General features: G+C 37.8%; 1 long non-coding RNA gene across 8 annotated transcripts in view; it reads right to left on the bottom strand.

The window, feature by feature from the left end:
* Window positions 1-454: 454 nt before the first annotated feature.
* Window positions 455-21,625, bottom strand: part of LOC308649603 — a 47,771-nt gene continuing 26,600 nt past the window's right edge. For 3 of the 8 annotated variants that reach the window (XR_014022120.1, XR_014022121.1, XR_014022124.1), the window contains 3 exons: window positions 20,621-20,795; window positions 17,943-18,013; window positions 455-1,000 (listed from right to left, as the gene is read on the bottom strand). This is a non-coding gene — a long non-coding RNA (uncharacterized lncRNA). Of the gene's footprint in view, window positions 1,001-7,410; window positions 7,540-8,149; window positions 8,385-17,942; window positions 18,014-20,620; window positions 20,796-20,816; window positions 21,505-21,625 lie in introns of those variants that run through there. The other 5 variants (XR_014022125.1, XR_014022119.1, XR_014022123.1 and 2 more) reach the window with 5 other exon arrangements.

The raw sequence follows: 21,625 nt of genomic DNA on the forward strand, positions 1-21,625 counted from the left end.
GACCTCACTGTGGCTTGGATCTGTTATTTTATGTGGCCATTTAGGAGATAATAGTCCTAATGAGGCTATGTTGCAGATTTTATCTCCACATAAGTCTCATAGCCTAGGGAAATGTTATGCTCCATTATTTAAAACTGTACTCATAGCCTGATATCCATTTTGCAAATTCATGACAATGATCACAAGAGAAATGGAGAAAAAGCAGAGAGAGAAAGAGAGAGAGTATGTCCTAATCAATTCCCACTAGTGGAAGAAAATTTCAAGTGCATGTTTTTCCAGGAGTGGATAAATAGTATTATTTTCCTAAACAAAGGATTTTTTATGTGTGTATATATGCATGGAATAAAATGGAATCTAAAGAAAAAAAAAACAATGTACCATAGATTCTACTGGTGCACCATTGGTGTGTTACTATCCGGTGATTGTAACAAATGACCACAAACTGGGTAGTTCAAAACAAAAGAAATTTATTCTATCACAGTTTTTGAGGCTAGCAATCCAAAATCAAGTATCAGCAGTATGGTATTCTCCCCAAAGTTCCCTGAGGGGAAATCCTTTATTTCTTCCTCGCTCTGATGGTACTCCTTGGCATTCCTTGGCTTGGTCAAGATTGTGCCCTATGTTCTGTCTCCATCTTCACATGTCCTCCTTTTTTCTGTGTTTCTGTTTCTGTATTCTTACAAAGATGCTAGTCATCCTGAACATAGGGCCCACCCTAACCTGGTATGATCTTATCTTAACTTGATTACATCAGCAAAGACCTTAGTTCCCCAAATGGTCACATTACAGGTTCTGGGAGGACATGATTGTGTTTGGTGTGTTGCAGAGGGGGGTGGGTATCCAATTTATGACAGTGTCTATCACCCTAACTACTCAAGGTCTGATGGTGTCTTTGTGTGCACTTTTAGGCTCCTTTTTTTCTTTTCTTCTTCCATTCTTGATTACAATCATTTTAGCCTTCTTTTTATATCTTTATTTTTGTTTAATTCATTTTGCTCACCTGGAGGAATAAAATATAAGTTACATCATATTAATGCTTACACAGTAATCTGTTTGTAGGACAAGTGGTTTGTCTCCCCTGTTCCCACTACAACTGCCTTCATGTGGAGCAGACTCATATCCTCACTATCCCTTGGCTACATGGTAGAGATGGGATTGGGGAGAGGGATTTCAGTGAATTTTAACTCAGCAGGCTTCTCCACGTGTTGTTTTACCTCAAGTGAGATTCCCTTCAGGTAATTCCCAGTTCTCCGTTGCCATCCCACAACTTCTGCCTTCCAATGTTATCTCCCCTGCAGTTATTGCCCATAGGATACTCTTAGCAAAGAGACTGGCTTTTGTCCTCACTTAATATATTGATTTTCTAAAATTCCACAATTATTTCACATTTCTCAGCATATGTGATTAAAATATAGAATTTATGGACTATTGGGCAGAGAGGAAATATAGAGACAGATTCGGAGAGAGAATATTTCTGCCTTTCCAGCCCTTCTCTGCTCAGCCTCTTCCTTCACTCTTCCCCATGCAAGGACATACTGCTAAGGTGACTGTTCAGAGTCTAAATGATGGATTGATGTTCATGCCCATGCACTTATGCTGGGTCCCTCTGTTGTGGTCTAGATATGAGATGTCCCCCAAAAGCTCATGTGTGAGACAATGCAAGAAAGGTTAGGTGTGAAAGGATTGGGTTAGGTGAATTTTAATCTAATTGGCACATTGGTCCTCTGATAGAGGTTAACTAGGTGTTAACTGCAGGCAGGGAGGGTATGATTGGAGACGGTGGATCATTGAGGGTATGCCTTTTGGGTATATATTTTGTCTGGTGAGGGGATAGCTGTCTCTGTCTCTATTTCTCTCTCTCTCTCTCTCTCTCTCTCTCTCTCTCTCTCTCTCTCTCTCCCTCCCTCCACCCCCTGCTTCCTGGTGCAATGTTTCCAGCTGCTTTCTTCCTTCCTCCCCCACACTCTTCCACCATGATGTACTGCCTCACCTCAAGCCCCAAGGAATGGAGCTGGCGATCAGTTGACTGAGACCTCTGAAACCATGAATCCCCAAATAAACTTTTTCTCCTGTGTTTTATTCTCATCAGGTCTTTTGGTCACAGGAGTGAAAAAGCTGACTAAAACATTCTTCATCTTGCTGCATATGCAGTGATAAGGCCAGAGGCAGTCTAGTTCCCTCTCAAAGCATACCTGAACTTCTTAGTCACTGCTTTGATTTCTGAACCATGTGGACTGGCCAAAAGGTGGTAAGAGCCTAATATGAGTGAGTGGTTGTGGACGAGAAGAAGCTTACTCCATTTAGTTATTTAGATGATTCTGCATATACAGTTCAAAATCAGTTTTACCTTCACTTTGCATTGGAGGAGATATACCTCAAAGCCAGAACTTTTCACTTTGCTTCCCTTTTGCTTGTGTGTATGTGTGTGTGTGGGTGTGTATGTGGGGGAGATGAACAGCAGGAATCTCTGAGGAGGGATGATGTTAGTTTTTTACATCCTTTAACCAAATATTATCATCATCCCAGCACTTCTAAAAAGTGTCTTACAAGGAATGTTTAAAATGATAGAGCTGGGTTTATGTATTGATTTTACTTATCCAAGTCATTCATTAGTTCAGATATTAGGAACATGGTATATGTTTCCGGAAGATCATTTCAAAGGTGAAACTATGTTACATGTTACTGGAGATATTTGGAGGATGTATTTGGAAAGCTTCCCACTTACATATTGCAGCAAAGTATAAGGAAAGAGAATGGAATTTGTAGCTGGCTTTGACTAATGTATTTCTAGCTGATGATTAGACCTTAGTGCTTGTATCTCTGCATAATACTTCATTTGTATGAGATACAACACTCTCTTAGAAACAGTGTTTGTGGAAGATTTCTTATTAAACTTATTCAGTGGCTAACTTAGAGGTTATGACAATATTTTACAACCCAAGTCATTAACCAAATAGATATTGAAATTTAGTATTTTACCTTATCATTACATGTGTAAAACATTATTATAATTATTAAGGTTATCATTTATTACAGAATCATTAATTAATAGAATTTTGAAATGTTGGCTTATTTCAAGCCAGGCCAAAGTGCACATTAAACTTCCAATACCATTGAAACCAGCAGGCTTTTAACTATCTTTAACAAGTTGGTTTAGCTAAAGTAAATGTTAAAATCCTGATATATAAAATTTTGACATAATGAAATCATTTCTCTTTTATAAAGGATAAGAGTATAATCTTTTTAAGGAACTAGAGTTTTACTTATATTCAATTTTAGTCACTTGGCTAATCACTTAATCTTTTTATTGTTCCAAATGAACCCAGCTACTATAATAAAGATTATTAGAACTACATATATATGTACATCCTCCCACACACACCTATCCAGCTATTAGAAATATTCTCTCACAGATAGGGTGCATTTACTAACTGTGAGTTTATGATATAGTTAAAAATGTCACTATATTGACAAGAGAGAAACATATTTTAATGAGGCCATTGTTCCAGAATTGAGTGTTCTCTTTGATGGGACAAACTTGTACTTGCTTTTTCCAATAAACACCTGGTGAATTTGTTGCTCTGGTGCCATTATTAAGAGTGCAATAGGTAAGTATTCACTTACCTATTAAGGCTAAATTGGATGGTAGACTTCTTAAATGACTGTCATTTCCAAACACATACACATCTCCCATAATCTGCCAAAGACAGCATTTCCCAGTTTTATTTTACTTCTTTACTGCATTGTCAGTGAACTTTCAGTCAGCCCGAGGAAGCAGTGTCTAAAAACCAGAGTTCAGGGGAGATTGCCTGAGGGAAATTAAAGCCCTCAAAAATTAAATACTTATCCATGGTGACCCAGAAAATCATTAGACCCAAATCCTCTGGCTCCTGAGAAAAGCCCTCTCTTTGCTTTCACTTTTGATGTTATGTGCCTCCCTGTGGCACCTTCTGAATATGCTTTCTCAGTGTGTGCTTTGGCATGGCTAAATTTATTGAGGCTATTAACTGGATCTTGAAATGCAAGTTCCACTTTTTGGTGTTAGGCAGATTCAGATGTAAAATCTGAACTGTATCCGTATGATCACGTACCGTCTTCAATCCTTTCGGACAACTTCAACTTAATATCACTGGAAATTCCTTGCATGGATCATGAACAACATGTGACCCCCCAAATTCTTTTCAGTTCATTATTACCTTTCATCTGAACTGGATGTTTTTTTCCTACCTATAGCATCTCATTTCTTAACAATTTAAAGAAATATTTAACTGCATGAAAATGAAGTTCGTGACTGAAACAGAAAGAATATTCCGAGAGTGTTTACACTACTTTATCTTGATTTAATTGTGCAAGGTTAGGTAACAGCAAAGAAAAATCCACTGCTAATGAAACTGAAATTTTCCAGCCCACCCAGTCCTTCTTTTGGGTCCTGTGCTACTGAAGTTCCTCTCATGGCATGTGCATTGTTCTTCCGTGTATCCATGCCTGTGTCTGTTAAGACCTTCTATACAATAGCCTCAGAACTCTGGTTGCAATTAGAGTTTTGATTAGCTGTCAGTGATGTCATAGCCATGGTTATTTTAAATCCGCTGTGCTAAGTGTTTTCCTTTTCTTAATGTACTGTAGAAATTCCATTTCTTGACAGCAATAAGACACTTCAGGCAGTGTGTTTCAGGGCCAATATTGCACTTCTCATGGAGTTAAGACACTTGGCCTTCAGCCTCATGACTTATAACATAATCTGAGTTATGCTATAATCACCCAGATATATACATGGCCTGTTGTGTTTTATTGCCTAAATGGAACCTGCCCCAGCACCTCATCAACTGACAAGGTGGGAATATAGCCCCAAATGACTGTTCAGAATCCCATTGGGAGTTGCATTTGGTCAGATCTCCTTCAGCCTTTCAGAGGTTGCACTGAAACTGTGGAGGCCTTTCATACATTTACCACGCAACAGAAACCAAACTCTCCAGCATCTCATGTCTCACTGCCAGACTGCCTAACTTACTTTGCCAGATATCTCCCCCTCAACACATTTACTGAACTTTAAAACAGCAGAACAGCATTGAATGAAGTCCAGTAATTTTTATAGGATATATTTTAGTCACTAGACTTTGAAGGCTATTCCAACATTAATTATAAAGTTTCTGTGTCTGGATAACATATTGTTAACAGTTATTTTGCAAGTGCTAATGGCAAGATGGAAGATTTCCAATAATTTTATTGAGGAAGTGGCAATTAAAATGTTGAACACTACAGTGTACATACAAAATAAAAATAACCTCACAAACACTATACAATACTTCATGACAAAAATGGGAAAATACTTAAAAAAAAACAGATATGACTTTGCATCTGTACCTCACTTTTGCTTGAGAAGGATCAAGGGGTCTAATTTTGTTTGTTTGTTAATATTTCAAGGCAGCATAAAATGTTAGCATTCTGAGCTGGTTTGATATTGTTTACTAAAACATCATGAAATGATTTTAGGACAAGTTATTATCCATATTTCTTTCAATAGCAAATATCACTAAAATGAGATCATTGGTTTAGTGTGACAATTTATGACTCTAGAAATGCATGAGCTGTCTTTTCTAAAGACTTTCAAAGCCTCATCTAGCATGATTTTCCCTCTGGAGTTCTCTTGTGTGACCACCCATCTTCCAAACTCACCCACCTCAGTCAACCAGCAGTTCTCGGTTGTTAGCCCTGTCAGAACCTTGAGATCAGAATGCTTGACAGCGGAAAGCAGCAGGTAGGATAGAGAGAACGCTAATAGCTGTAGTGTGGAGGGCAAGACACAGGGCTGAGGGATGTGCCCAGGGTCACATAGCTGCAGAGCAGTATATGATGCAGGCAGACTCCAGGTTGAGCCTGTCTTCTTCACCACATTGTTTCTAATCACTTTAGAGTGCAAATTAATAATTGCAGAGTCAAGCCCACTCAAATCAAACACTGACTTTCTTTCAGGGGTTAGTTGCTATCATATTTTGAAAGGGATTTTAGACCAAAAGTACAGCTGCTTTATGGCCATTTTATTTTGTAGACATACACTTACTGCTATATGACAGCCTAGGTTATTTTTTTTTGTTTTAAATGGAAGAATCATGTATATTTTCTATTTTGATTTAAATCAATAATTGGAGTACTTACAAATACTGGCTAATGAAATCAATTCTACCGACCCTGTAATATCACTGTATGTGGTTTTCTTTAACATCCACATGGTATACTTTTCTGAGATTCACATGGTATACTTCCCTTTGTCTTCTTTGGTGGACCATTTCTTAAAAACACCCTTTTTTCTAAAGGATCAAAAAAACCATTGCAACTAAGGACTATTGTTCTTTAAATTTACAGAAACTGGCTATCCAGCCGTTTTTAACCCACTTTTGCTAAATCAAGGTGTTGTTTAGTTTAAACTTAAGAGCCAGTATTATGAAAAGGAATAATTTTCATTAATGAAGTTCTCTCTTTTTTTAACATCTGTATATGTAATTAATTAATTTAATTTCTGTTACTTCATTTACTCATATTTATGAAACTTAAATATTAAATCAGATTATTAGATTATTCCTTAATATTTTTATACTATTTTAATAACACACAAAGGGTATATGAATATCAGTTAACCAATTTATTTCTGGGGATTTACAATATAACTTAGCAGCAATATTTCTTTAAGATGTCATTCTATGACAGAATTGCTATGTTATTTATTTCTTAGTGAATATTCTTGGTTCAATTGGGTGTGGATATTACCTTTCCACCTTTGCCTCTGTGAAGAGATAGAACATTTTCTTTTTGTGCCCCATGTGTTATGATATTTTCCTCTAGTGGATGTTCAAAAAATGCTCATAAACTGGTAGAAAGCTGAGGATATGTATTTAATTCATCATGTAATACATTTCAAGAAAGTAATCCCAATTCTTAAGTCATAAAAGTCTTGTGTTTAGAAAAAATATATTAAACATTTGTTCATGTAAATGATGTTGGAATTTTTTTCCCACCTTATTTTCAAGACTGGTAACTAATGCAACCAAGCATGAAAGAGAGGCTTTTGGATAGGAACCAATATCATGGGTAGATGGTAAAGTGTTAGTGTAAAAATGTCAGCCTTTTGTTTTTCTAATACAGATAGGATTAATTTTAAAATAAAAAGTTTTAAAGATAGATAGAAAATATACATGAATAGAATTTGGTTGCAAAAATGACTTTAGAAAATAAAGCTGTTTCCTGTTGGTGGGTTGGGTCCCCTGGAGCCAATTAGTGAATTCTTTATCTCAATTATACATTAGGTCTTGAAAGCATTAACCTCCAAAAGGTGCCCAATTTATTCCCAGAATGGGTAGAAGTACTCTGCTATTGGATGAACTATCATTAAAAAGAAAGCAGAGTAATTGTTACCTTTTCAGAAGTCACTGGAAAGAACTGTAGTTGTCTGTTACTGACAATGAAAGTTTTTATGACTAATATTCCAGAAATTTATTTTCCTTTCTCTTGATTCCCTCTGCATCCTGTGATTCTGTGGTTATTCTACAAAATATAAAGAACCACAGTTTGGAGTTTATTCAGTGTAACCAATGAGAGGAAGATCCTCTAGTGTTTGCTTCTTTGGGCTTTGAGGACTAATGGATCTAGGTTTGATTGCTGTCTCTGCTTTCCTATGTATGGGAAGTTGGAAAATACTTAAATTCTAAGAAGTTCAGTTTCCTTATACATATAATGGGGAAAATGCATTTGACTTGGATATTATCATAGGATTTAAATGAAAAGTATTTGAAAAGTCCCTGACACAGAGCTTACATACATGATAGCTTGATATTTCCTTTAATATATTTATTGGTTAGTTTGCACTTGCCGCAGTCTGGCTGGGCACAAAATCACGAGCCACTCACAGCTTTGTAGATTCAAACAGCAATTCTTTATTCCTGAACTCAAACCGGCCCTCTACAAACACGTTCTGGGGAAAAATTCACGTTCTGGGCAAAATTCATGTACTCCACCAGGCTCTAATCAGCAGGATACGCCCTATTCCCAGCAGGGTACACCTTAAACCTGGAACTGCCCTAAACCCAAGGACTGGATACTCCCTAAACCCAGATCCACCCTGGTCCTTGAGCAGGGTCACCTTTCTCAAACATACATACAATGTCATAGCAAATGTCCAAGGCAAGTCCATTTCCACAAGTCTTTCCTCTAAGCAACATGGGGTACGCTGGCAAGGAAATTTCGATGCGTCATTCCTACTTGGCAATGGCCCTCAGCATGCACTAATTCATGTGTCCTTAGAAAGAATGCCTAAGGCCATAGAATGTTGGGTGGGAAGGGAGAAAATTTGAATCCATGCACAATCCTAGTTCCATCAGGACTTCCGAAACCTGAAAACAGAGCCACCCAGTAATCGGTAGAAAAGCAAAAAGATTCAAAGCTTTCAGAGCAATTGGAGGCCAAATCTGCCAGTAAATGGATGGAGCTGTAGAATATCATGCTAAGCAAAGTTAGACAATCCCAAAAAAACAACTTTGAATGTTTTCTCTGATATGTGGATGTTATTTTACAATAAAAGGCCAGGCTGGGGAAGAATATAGGTACTTTGGATTAGGTAGAGGGGAGTGAAAGGAGGGGAGGGGTTCTTGGGTAGAAAGGACAATAGAATTAATCGGACATGATTACTATGTGCATATATGACTTCCAGACCTGTATGAATCTACATCATGTACAACCAGAAAAGGGAGAAGTTATACTCCATTTATGTATGATGTGTCAAAATGCATTCTACTGTTATGTCTAACTAATGAGAACAAATAAAAATTTTAAAAAAATTGAGGCCAAATGAAGGAACACATCTTAGGTGCCAGCAATTAGAAAGAAACATAAGCAAACAATGACCCAAAGTCTGAGATGATAGTTAATATTTACTGAGTGTTCACAATAGGCCAAGTATGGTATGGAGTCCTTTCCAGAAACCCTCACATTTGAGCACCACAGTCAATGATATAGACTCAACTATTATCTCATTTTATAAATGAAGAAAGTAAGGGGGCTGGGGTTGTGGCTCAGTGGAAGAGTGCTTGCCTTGAACATGTGAGGCAAATAAACAAAATAAAGATATTAAAAAACATAGCTTAAAAAAAAGAAAGGATGTTGCCCAAGGTCTTTCTATGTGTATATAGCTCCCCTTTATTATATTTTTTCTAAGAAGAATAGTAAGATAATTACTGGGACTGAAAGTTCAGATCTTATCTTTAGGATGTACTAAAAATATGAGGAATCCTTTGTTTTTGTTTTCTTTGGTTTTATGAAAGGGACTCTTTTAAAATTAATTAATTAATTTATTACCAGTGATTGAACTCAGAGCCTTATCCCCAGCCCTTTTTATTTTTTATTTTGAGATGGGGTCTCCCTAAGTTGCTTAGGGCCTCACTATGGTCTTGAACTTGCAATCTTCCTGCCTTAGCCTCCCTATCTGCTGTGTTTATAGGCGAGGACCATCATGTGTAGTGAAAAGGACTCTATACCAATAATGCATCAATTTCATGATCTCATCAAATTATCTTTGAAGAAAAATTTTGAAGATTCTCTTACTGAAAGTGTGCTGGTTTTGGCAGACTTCTAGATGGCTAGCATGGACTTTTCGGTAAAAAGCCAGGCATTTCCCGCTGTCTTTCACTTAGGTGTAGCCAGGTTACCGAGTTCTAGTCAATGGGATGTGGGTGGAAGTGACATGTATCATTTCTAGGCAGGTGTGTAGAATTTTCACATTATAAATTCTCTGTGCTCTTCTCTTTTTTTCTCACTCCACCCACCCACACACACAATATGAATTGAACCAGAGGAGTATTTTGGTCTTGGAAGCTATGTGTTATAGTTGGTGGAGCCAGAAGATTGAAGGGGCCCATGATCCTGTGTCAGTCCTTGCCAAGGCACCCCACATAATCAGGAATACATGTTTTACCTGTAATGCATGAGCAGTAAGTACTTGAGCCACTAGAAGCTTTGTATTTATCTGCCATGGCAGCTAGAACACCTTAACTAATTTTCTATCTTGTTTGAAGCTTGAATAGAATTTATTTTCTTTTATAATTTATGACTTATGAATATTAGAAGTACTGTTTGCTTGCTAATGTCACTGAAAATGAGTGAAAAATTCACACTGAATAAATGTTTATCTATCTGATTATATTATTATGACAATTATACTGACTGTTCTCTGCCATCCCTGAATTTACTAAAATACACAAACAGGCCAGTCCAATTTCAATTTGTCTTTCACAGACATGCACATTATCTGCTCCCACCCCCACCAATCCCCACACTGCCACTGGAATTCTGCCTAAAATGAAACAGCAACAGAACAGAGGTCAAGAACTTGGAAGGATTCATATGCAGAAAACCAGGTACAGCTTGACTTAATATCAATATTTCACATGTTCAGAGAGCAGAGTTTCAGGCTACAAGATAACAGCCCATCATTTTTATGCCCTTCCATCTGTGAAAAGCTGTTCCTCAAAGCACAGTGTATGAACAACCTAGCAGCTTTTCATTTTAGGTATCCACATTTTTTTAAAAAATGAGGTCATTTGATGCATAACCAGACCTCAAGGATAATTCAAATCTATGGAATTTTGGGGCCAGACTCATAAAGAACGCAGATTTTCCCACTGAAATATATTACTGGGGAAAGGAACAGAACACAAATCTTTAGCCTAATGAAACCTGCACATATAAAACAAAGGTTATACCATATACTAAATGACAATGAAGAAATATGTATGCTTAAAGAGATGGTAAAATGGGAGTCCCAGGGATCGGATAAAACTTTAAAAGGAAATCAAAGATACAGTTTATTAAAGTGAAATATACAGTGCAATTGTGTTGTTTTGTTTAATGATGATGATGATGATGATGATGATGATAGCAATACAGACAAACTCCATTAAACCAAGTCCCTTTATAAAAATAGTAAAGCATAAAATAGAAATGGATTCATACTTTCTTATTTCTAACAGAATTCCTGAAATAATAAAAAGCAATAGAAGAACCAGGATTTTCTTCCCTATTCATCTTCCTGGCACTCCTGTGGCATTTGGGGAAGCATCATGTAAACCTTAGACCAGGGTTGTCAAGTGCTATCTCAGCAACATGGTAGGCCAAGTACCTAGCTTCCCACTAAGGCACCTCACAAAAATGACAGCCTTTACAACACTGGAGAATTCTGTGGCAGCACAAGGATCACTAAGTCTAAGGATGTCTCTTGTAGCTCCAAGCACTGTAGATGGGATCATTGCCCCTTTTAGTATACATTTGCAGTCACATTTTTCCATGGGCAGGTCTCTTTTGGTAAGTTGATGTGAACATTTTTTTTTTTCTCTTTACGATTCACAGAGGAGCAACTTTTCAGAAAAGTAGCACTTTTAAAAAAGTCATAGCTGAAACATTAACAACATAAAAATTCCAGGAAGAATACATTTAAAATGAATCATATTTCTTCCGAAGTTCATCCTATCTTTCGTTGTTTGACTTGTATTATGGTTTGGATATGTGGTGTCCCCCAAAAGCTCATGTGTAAAACAATGCAAGAATTTTTAGAGGAGAAATGATTAGGTTATGAGAGTTGTAACCTAATCAACAGCTTAATCCACTCGTATGGATTAACTGGGTAGTAACTGCAAGCTGGAGAGAGTGGGTCATTATGGCATGTTTTTAGGGTTTATATTTTGTCCATATTTAGTGGAGCTCTCTCTCCTTCCTAATTGCCATGACCCAAGCTGCTTTCCTTCTCTACCCTTCAGGCATGATGTTCTGCCTCGCCTTAGGCCCAGAGCAACTGAGACCTCTGAAACTGTGAGTGTCAAATAGTTTCTTCCTCTTCTAAAATATTCTTGTCAGGTCTTTTGGTCACAGCTGTGAAAAAGCAACTTTTACACTGCTGTGATGTATTATTTAAGTGAATCATAGCATATTCATAGCATATTCTTTTCTATAAAACTTTCTGGGTGTAAGAATCTAGATGGCTGATCTGTTTCCTGAGTGTCCAATTTAGTCAATATTTGCTCAACACCTACTGGGTTCCAGAATTTAGCTACTGTAAAGCTGAAACAAACAAAACAGAGCAGCTAGCAGTTATTGGGTATGCCATGAAATGCTATCAGATGAGGAATATCCTTCACTTCATTTAATCTTAACAATAATCCTATGAATCAGGTATTGTAAAGATTATTGTTTTCCAAATAAGGTTTAGAACAGTTAAATCATCCATCTACTTAAGCTAGTAAAGCGCAGAGAACAGGCATGCTCTGCTCTGGAGTATGTACTTTTGATCTCTACACAGTAAGTTTTCCATAGTCACTACCCTGGGATGCTGCTGTTCACTCTAGTGGAGGGGATAAGAATTCAAGCAAGCCATTTTAATGCCTCAATAAGGCATAACATTATCCTGGACCATGGTGGAGGGAGAGAATAACTGTGTACTACAGAAGTGGGGAAAGATCCTGGGGAATGATGGTAGCTGAGTTAGTTACTTTGAATACCACTATTATCTACAACCGTAATGTATCAATGAAAAATGTGGGAGAATGGGGCTGGGGGTATAGCTCAGTTGGTAGAGTGCTTTTCTTGCATGCACAAGGCCCTGGGTTCAATCTTCAGCGCTACACACACACACACACAAACACACACAAATGTGAGGAGAAACAGTGGGGAAAAGAAGTACTATTATATTACATAGAAGTTGTTGGATGGACAGACATTCTGTTCAAACCCCCAAAGGCATGAGATGGTACACCAGCGATGAGATTCTCAGCATGAGGGTTCAGCTGGGAATGTTTGAAAAAGCCTGATGGTTAAGAATCCTTAACGTTCAACTTATTGAAGAGTTCAACTTATTGAAGAGATTCTTAAGTTCAACTTATTGAAGAGATTCTTAAGTAGAGAAGTTAGGAGGATTTTAGCCCAGAACAGTTCATTGTAATGCAGAGAATGAAAAAAAGGGGGCAAAATTAAGGGCAGGCAGAATGGTGACATTTGTACTTCCATTTTTCCCCCACTGAGGATATTTCAGAAGAGTGAAATTTTATGTTTTGTGGAAGGAACCATTTATATATAAAACATAATGACATTTTTTCATGTATTAAGGGCCTACTATAATTGAAATTCTACATATGGTGTTTTGCTTTATCCTCAAACATGTTTTGCAAATATACAGCATTCATTATTTCACCAATACATTTCTCTGGGAAAAATTCCCATTTCGTTGACGAGGAAATGGAAACTCTGAGAATTTAAAAATCTTGTCCAAGATAATACAATTCTATGAAGTCAAGGAATGAGTTCTAATTATGTTCTGAACAAGCAAAGCAGAAGTAGATGACATCTGTGACCTTCCAGTTAACGTCATTGAGATGGATAGTTCTTGAACATCTGTCTTTTGGAAAGTCTTATTACTTTTGTAATCCCCACTTAGTATTTGGTAAACATTGGTCAGCATGGATTTTGTCTCCTCATATTTAGAAATTAATTTTGCAATTGGAGCCTGTTCAGATTGTGCTGAACTCTAAGGGAAAATACCAGTGATAAACGTTGAAAACCTCTCTTAGGTTACTAGCAGCCTCCACAGAAGATCTAAAGAGACTGTGTAGTGCTATTGCACAAACACATCTTTGGTATTGATCTCTGAACCACACGTTGATTGCTTGTCTTGTGCTACATCCTGCCAACATCCAGACAAATGAGAGCAGGTTTTGTAAAACCGAACTGAATTTCTTTTCTTTTTTTTTTGCCCTCGGTGTAGCACCATTTCTCATATACTTGAGGCTGACATAACTTTGGGAAATTTGCCAATCAATTGTTCAGACTTTTTTCTTTGTTTTATAACCCATAGGATATTACTGACCAATACAGGAAAACATCTGTTATAAGCTTAAAAGTTACTAGGACTTAATAATAGATGGTCACCCTGTCCTTTTTATTGGCACTGAAGAGTTGAAGATTAATCAACCCAATTATCTTTAACTAATTATATTCATGTAGGGGTTGATGCTTCAGTTTGTCTAATTTTTTTTACAATGTAAATAGGATTATTTGCCTAACAATTCTAGAATTTGGAGTGGAGTGGGGTGGTGGTGGTTAAAAGATCCAGCACCACTCTTTTCACTCCTTAGCAGAGGGTTGAAGTTCAGCCAGAGGTCTTGGATAATAGGAGTTTTTAGAGGATATTTAGTGAGGTCCCTATTGGAACGTTATCTATATTGCAAACAACTGTACATCATTTGGTAATCACGGGCAAGTTTCAGTTTGGGAAAGGTCTCACGCTGATTAGCTTTATATAAAGAGGAGAGGTCACTGTTTTGAGGATGCCAACACGCTTCTATCCCATCAAATCCCACAAGTCAGGCAGGATTATCTAGTGGAGGAGTGGGAGGTAGGGAAAAGGGAGAGAAGCTCTGGAGCCATCCCTGGACACCAGGAGGTTTTCACACCCTCTTCTTGGCTTGGACATAAAGTGAGGGGGTGGATCTGTAATCTCCAAGGTCTCTTAAAGCTTTAACACGCTCTGCTCCTATGCTCATTCATTTGTTCTCTCAGTGTGAATGTGGAACTTGTGCTGTCCAACTCAGAACAGTTGGAATGGTCAGGGAACATTATCCAGCAGGGCCACCTGCTGCTGTTGTCATGAAGACTGGGCAGAATTCTCCTTGCCCTTGCATTTGGGTGCAGCTGGTACCACTCCACTCCTTCTAGCTAAAGGGAGCTCAGCTGGAAGTCCACAGGTCTTGGCAGTCACAATGTTTGTAGGAAAGGTATGGCCATCCAACCTGGGCTGCAGCTCTCCATTTTTATAATTTTAGTTCTTAAAACAAATCTACCCTGGACTCTTAATTTAGGGGCTTTCAAACTTTTGGGACACAACATATAGTTAAAAAAAATATATATATATATATATATATATGTGATACAGATCCACATATAAACAAAATTTATACCAAATTTTCACAAAAATCACACTTAGCATTTCCCATCTGATACAGTCTGATATTTTTTTTTTAAGAGAGAGTGAAAGAGGAGAGAGAGAGAGAGAATTTTTAATATTTATCTTTTACTTCTCGGCAGACACAACATCTTTGTTGGTATGTGGTGCTGAGAGGATCGAACTCAGGCGAGCGCGCTACCGCTTGAGCCACATCCCCAGCCCACAGTCTGATATTTTCATTTAAAAATTTTATTTCATCTTAAAAGAAATTCTGGTTCTAATATCCTTGATGTCATAACTCTGTGTAGATCACAGATTGCAGTATCACAAGCATTATTTACACCGTTTTAATGAATTAGCTACTGTTTTTTATTTTTTGGGAGGGAGTGGGGTGCGGTTAGTGCTTGGGTGGAAATAAGGCCTTACTATAAGGCAAGTGCTCTACCACTGAACCAGGCCATTGAATTACATACTTCCCCATTTCATTTTCTCTTCTTAAAGAAAATATTAATCCTCTAAAGGTAAGAATGTTGCATGAGATACTGCAATATAATTGCATCACTATAAAAAAACTATCCTGTGTCATCTGGAGGATTGTATTATTTAGGTTGTGGAATTATATTGGAGACTTACAGAACACTTTCACTTAGTACCCAAATTTTATTTTTAGGAAATAGGTGGTAACAAGGTTCGTCATCATTTTTGGTATCCCTTTCAATTCTTACTTAGTTATGTTTATAGAACTCAAGTTATAGTAAGAGAATGTTTCCATGGCTAGGCATATATTATTGTGTAAATCTTTAATCTAAAATGCTTAATTTCTATTCATATTTGTTAACTGGATTGTAGCATGTCTTTGTCTTCATACCTCATTTTTCTAAGGAAAAATGTTCACTGATTTTTAATGATGGTTAGTTGGTGTTCACTTTTTAACAAAATATTTTTTTAGTTGTAGATGTACACAATATCTTTATTTATTTTTTATGTGGTGCTGAGGATAGAATCCAATGCCTCACTTGTGCTAGGTGAGCTTTCTACCTCTGAAACATGACCCCAGCCCCCATTGGTATTCATTTTAATGATATTATTATATACATTCAGAAGTTCCAAAGTAACTGGAAAAATTCCCATTGTTTTTAATTTGTTCTTTTAAGTTATATATGACAGTAGAATACATTTTGGCAAATTATACATAGAGCATAACTTATTCTTATTAGGATTCTATTCTTGTGGTTGGATGTACATGATGCAGAGTTACTCTAGTTGTGTATTCAAATACAAGGCTAGGAAAGTTATGTCTGATTAATTCTACTGTCCTCCCTATTTCCCTCCTCCATTCCTTCCTTTCATTCCCCTTTGTCTGATCCAATGGACTTCTATTCTTCCCCTCCCCACTCTCCCTTGTTTTGGGTTAAAATCCAAATATCAAAGGGAACATTCAGCCTTTGGTTTTGGGGGATTGGCTTATTTCACTTAGCATGATATTCTCCAATTCCATCCATTTACTGGCAAATGCCATAATTTCATTCTTCTTTATGGCTGAGTAATATCCCATTGTGTATATGTACCACATTTTCTTTATCCATTTATCTGTTGAAGGACACTCAGGTTGTTTCCATAGCTTGGCTATTGTGAATTGAGCTGCTATAAACATTGATGTGGCTTCATCACTGTAGTATGCTGTAAAATTCTTGAACAACATCAAATGAGGCATAGGAAAAATAGCCAGGATTTCAGACTTCTAATAAAATTCTTTATATAAATAAGCCCATTTTATTTTAATGCATTTGATAATAATTTGAATGGAATGTATTCTAGATATTAAAGTTTTTCAGCGTTGTGAGAGAGTGACTGGTTAGAACATTGTGTTAAGGAAAGAAAATACATAGGATCCTTCTGTGGACTTTTCCAGAACCACATGGTGTACTTTTTAACCTTTAACTCACCACTAATCCCTCATTTGTTCATTTTTGCATTAAGTTGTCCACAAACATACGTGGAGTGTTTATCATGTGGCAGGCGATGCACTTTGCAAATAATTAAAAAAAAATGAGTTGAAAGCATCTAAAGATACAGATGCTCTTGGTCCTTAAGAAGCTTGTTATCTCCAGAGTCATTATAGCCATTACCTGTACTACCTGTGAGAGGAATTGAAGTAACCAATTTAATAAAGTCAAATTGTTGTGGCAAAATTCTGACACTATTTAAAAAACAACACAACTAAAGAAGCTTTGAAAGCAAAATCCCACACACTTCAAATAGAAATATTAGTCTCTAGGAATTTAGAGTCTCCACTGAAAAATGATGGCTACTCAAGACCTCTCCTAAATATTAATGGGAATAAGATGGGAAGCTGTGAAGAGAGTGGAGCACAAAGGGGAATATATATATTGGGAGCCTCTGTAAAAGAGCAGAAATCCTTTGTCTTGGAGTAGTTATTAAGCACCCATGATTTTTTATTTTAATAAAAGTCAGGTAAAATTGTAGACCGTAGCTTTGCCACAATTAACCATTGTCTACACTGGAATGTCCTGGACCTGAAAACTGGCCCCTGCAGATAATATCCCCTGACGACTCTGGCTGGTTGGCCTCCACTTGAGTTTGTTTGTTTGTTTGTTTATTTATTTATTTATTTAATAGGAAGCGCTGGTAAGGGTGGCAGGGTGGCAGGCAAGAGAGAGTTGAGGGTGTTCCTTCCCCTCCCTAGTTATTTCGGCACTGTTTTTCTGTCCAAAGCTGGTATCTCTCCAAATACAGTCTCAACAAGTAGCCCCGACCCAGGGCTCCAGCTCTCTTAGTGAGTTCCAGTAGTGCTATCTCCTTTCCTGGAACTTTCAGATTCCCCACTCCTGCTAGTCTGTGGATGCCTTCGTGACTTTGCCCTAACCCTTCCTCCACCCAGATGAAAAGTGTCATTGAAATGTCTTCATTTGGGCTGGGGATGTGGCTCAAGCGGTAGTGCGCTCGCCTGGCATGCGTGCGACCCGGGTTCCATCCTTAGCACCACATACAAAACAAAGATGTTGTGTCGGCCAAAAACTGAAAAATAAATATTGAAATTCATTCTCTCTCTCTCTCTCTCTCAAAAAAAAAAAAAAAAAAAAAGAAAAGAAAGAAATGTCTTCATTTGAACCTCCCAGGGAACTCTGTTCTCTGTAAGTGCACTAACTAAAACTTGCTCTTTCATATTAGGTACAATGAGGAAGATGGTAATAGTGATGATCACTGTTGTCATTGTTATAATTATCAGCTATTTCAAAACCCTTTTCAGTTCTAGTTCTCTATATACTATCCAGTGTCCTAATTCTCTATCTTTCTAATAATTTCAGTAAATGAATATTGTGATGCTTGGTATTAGGTTATTGGGCTTAGAAGAAATTTTGAGGAGTAACTATTTTCTTGCTCCAAGGCATAAGACATGTTTCAAAGACAGACAAAAATTTATGAATTGGAATATAGTAGCATAAGCTCAAGGATAAATTTTTCTAAGTGTGAAAATTACTCAGCACAAAGAATAATATGTCCATTTTCATACCATTTAACTTACAATTAATAGACAGGAATAGGGAGGTGGACAAGGATATGGTAACCAAGGTACTACAACTCAACTTGTGACTACATCCCTAAACAATCCTGATCAGGTGTTTAGGAAATAGTCACAGGTGTATGGCAAATGGACATAGCAATTTTCCTATGAGCTGGGTCCTGGTATGAAGGCTCTGATCTATGATTGCTCAACAGCTCCATCCCTGGCACCTTCCCGAAGCCAAACTTATGAACTACAAACTGTAAGGGCTATTGTCTTTGACTTGTCTTAATTAGCTCCAAATACTTTGACTCTGGTATATTAGCATTATGTTACTTGTGTCCATTTTTCAAAATGAACTTAAAAGAAATTATGGTTTCCAGGGAAGGAATGTTCTTTGAGATACTTCCTACTTTTTTGTATTAAAATAATCCTTTTTTTTTTTATGAATGTCACAGCAAGATTGATGATAATCAAGGTTACTACAGCTATTGTCCTTATTTTAAAGAGCCTAAAACTGAGGTAGAGTGGTTAAGTGTCTTTCTTGAGGATCCTAAACTATTAAGCAGTGGAGTTGGAATACAAACACAGATAGTTTTGATACCTATCCATTGGATATCAGGAACAGGTCCTTTTTTTCCGGGTATTCAACATAAAACTCCCAAGAAACCCCGAGGCAAGCACAGATAGTAAGTTTTACTTAAGAAAGGAACAGAGACAAACTTCTCCAAAGAAATGGCCCCCAAAACTGGGTGTCTGTGGGAGGGGATGCATCTTGTTGCTTTTTACTCTCCAGAACCCCTCTTTTTAAATTAGTGTCTTCTCTTTCTTCTCCGTGTACATGTTTGAGGGCAGGAAGGAGCAGGAGCATGGAGGTTAATCTTAGCAACCCATTGTCCTTTCTTTGATAACCAGGCCGCATCCTCTCTTGACCCCCATCATTCATTACCTACACAGACTGCAGGACCTTTGCCCCGGCTCAGTTTGCTGAGAAATGTGACAGGTCCTGTCCACTTGGGCAAGTGGAACTGCAGGCAAATGCTTTTTGGCAAAGAAAGCATGTGGGGGCTAGCACAGTGGGTCCATTTTATAGAATTATCCTCTTAACTTTGTGTTCCCACCATTCTCGTCTATCGGTCTCCTTATGGTTAGACTCCAAAGGTCAAACTTTATTGCCTTCTGATATTAGTTTGCAGTTGTTTTTTGTTCATTCTCTTAGGGAAACTTTACTTCTCTAGAAATCCTAAAGAACTACTAGGCTTTGCTCTCTATTCACTGCAACTGCTGATGTATTGTACACAGGCCTGATGGAAGAGGATAGATTGGGCAGGTGTGGAAAGCCCTCCAGAACACTGAATTTCCTGGGGGCGGGGGTCAGCACAGTGATGGACTGGCAGGGCAGGTGAGAGTGAAGTGACCACAGAAGCTTCCATGATCATTGACCGTGAAAGCAAAAGGGCAGAGGAGAGGTTTTGTGGCTCTCATGGTGGGGTATTATCACCTTAGTAGTATTGCTGCGCCTCTCACAAAATACACTCTCAACATTAGAGAGCAAGCCTCCCCCAAGGCAGCACATGTTGAGAAAATGTGGCTGTGGTCCAGGAAGCTGTTTCCAGAAACCACACCCAGCCCAGGGCCCTTACCCCAGCTGGAAAGTCTGGTTATTGTTTGGATCAGCTCGTAAGGTCCCTGTGGGGCTCCTCTGCTCCGTCTGATGGTAGCAATAGAGCACAGTTCTGGGAAGCTGGGTCTCTCAGGCTGTCTATCCCTTGCCTCCTATCTGGCAGTGTAGGCTTGTCAGGCTCGATGGTGTGACCCTAAAAGGCTAAGGTCTCTGGCTCAATCTGTATATGCTCCAGAAGTTTACCTTACTAAAGTAAAGGTATTCTAGGGGAAGCTTTTACTCGAGTTGGGGCTTGAGGGAAATTTAGAAGCCATGTACTTCCTTTGGCCAGCACTGAGAAGTACATCTCCACTAAACCACAAGTAAATGAACTAGAAACCAAGCACAATATTGTACAAAGACATAAATCATCAAACCAAGCACTGCATACATAGTGTTAGAAAATCCTTCTGGTCAATCACTATTCCTGTGTGTCACAGAAAGGACAATTACTTACGTGGACCAGTGCCTACACTGCATATAAGTGAAGACAGTTCTTTGGTTTTCAGTTCTGAGCTGCTGCCTAGGGATCAAATCTAGCCATTCCGTTTTTTTTTGTTGTTTGTTTGTTTTTTTTGTCATGCCAATAATGCACTGCTCAAAGTTGCTCTTCTGTGTTTGATGTTTTCATTCTGCAGCATAACGTGATATAACACAATGCTTGAAGTTGTTCTTTAATGTGTTTTTATTAATAATAATAGCTACCATTGACAAGCTCATCATTAGCCATCATTGCAAGGAATTTGCAAATCTTTTTACATTTTCTTATTATAACAACTCCCATTTTATAAAATTCCTGTTTTATGACAACAAAATGAAGCTAAGAAGTTGTAACTTATCCAAGGCCAGAGGTCAGGAGCAGAGTCAAGATTTAAACAAAGCAGGTCTTTCTGATTCTAAGCTCTACTTTTTCCCCCCTTCACCAGGGCTCTCCCTTTTTAAGCAATTATTCTTCAGGCATGTTCATTTACTACACTTTTTGCTACATTAGCAGCTACAGAGGTATATTGCCACTTTCCTGCTTCACAAGTACTGTTCTGTATGGGCTGAGCCACAGGTTCAAGCCTAGACTGTTGCTGCTTAGCAGATATTGGTAGAGATTCCAGATCCAAGACCTTAGAGATTTGGTTCTTCCAGTTTGGGATAAGTAGGTGCTGGCAAAAAATTATTCTTAAAATTGCTTAAAGCAAAATCTTTTTCATTTTGCAACTATGAGAAAGTTAGTTGAAAGTATTCTAGTTTGAGAACCTTTCTATTATGGAAGGCATCTTGATTTGCACTTCAGTTTTCTGCCAAATTTGGCAAATCTGCTCTTATAGTAGCAGAATTGGACTTCTAGATCTGTAAAACCAAAGGAAAATTTAGATATGCAGACAGTTAACTGAGATGGGTTGATGTTAGTCTTCTTCTTCAGCATAAACTGATTTTCCTGAAATGCTCCATTTCTTTTTTCTTAGAGCAG

Source organism: Spermophilus citellus (genome assembly GCF_964194105.1).
Source record: "Spermophilus citellus genome assembly, chromosome: 5".
NCBI classification, from domain to species: Eukaryota; Metazoa; Chordata; class Mammalia; order Rodentia; family Sciuridae; genus Spermophilus; species Spermophilus citellus.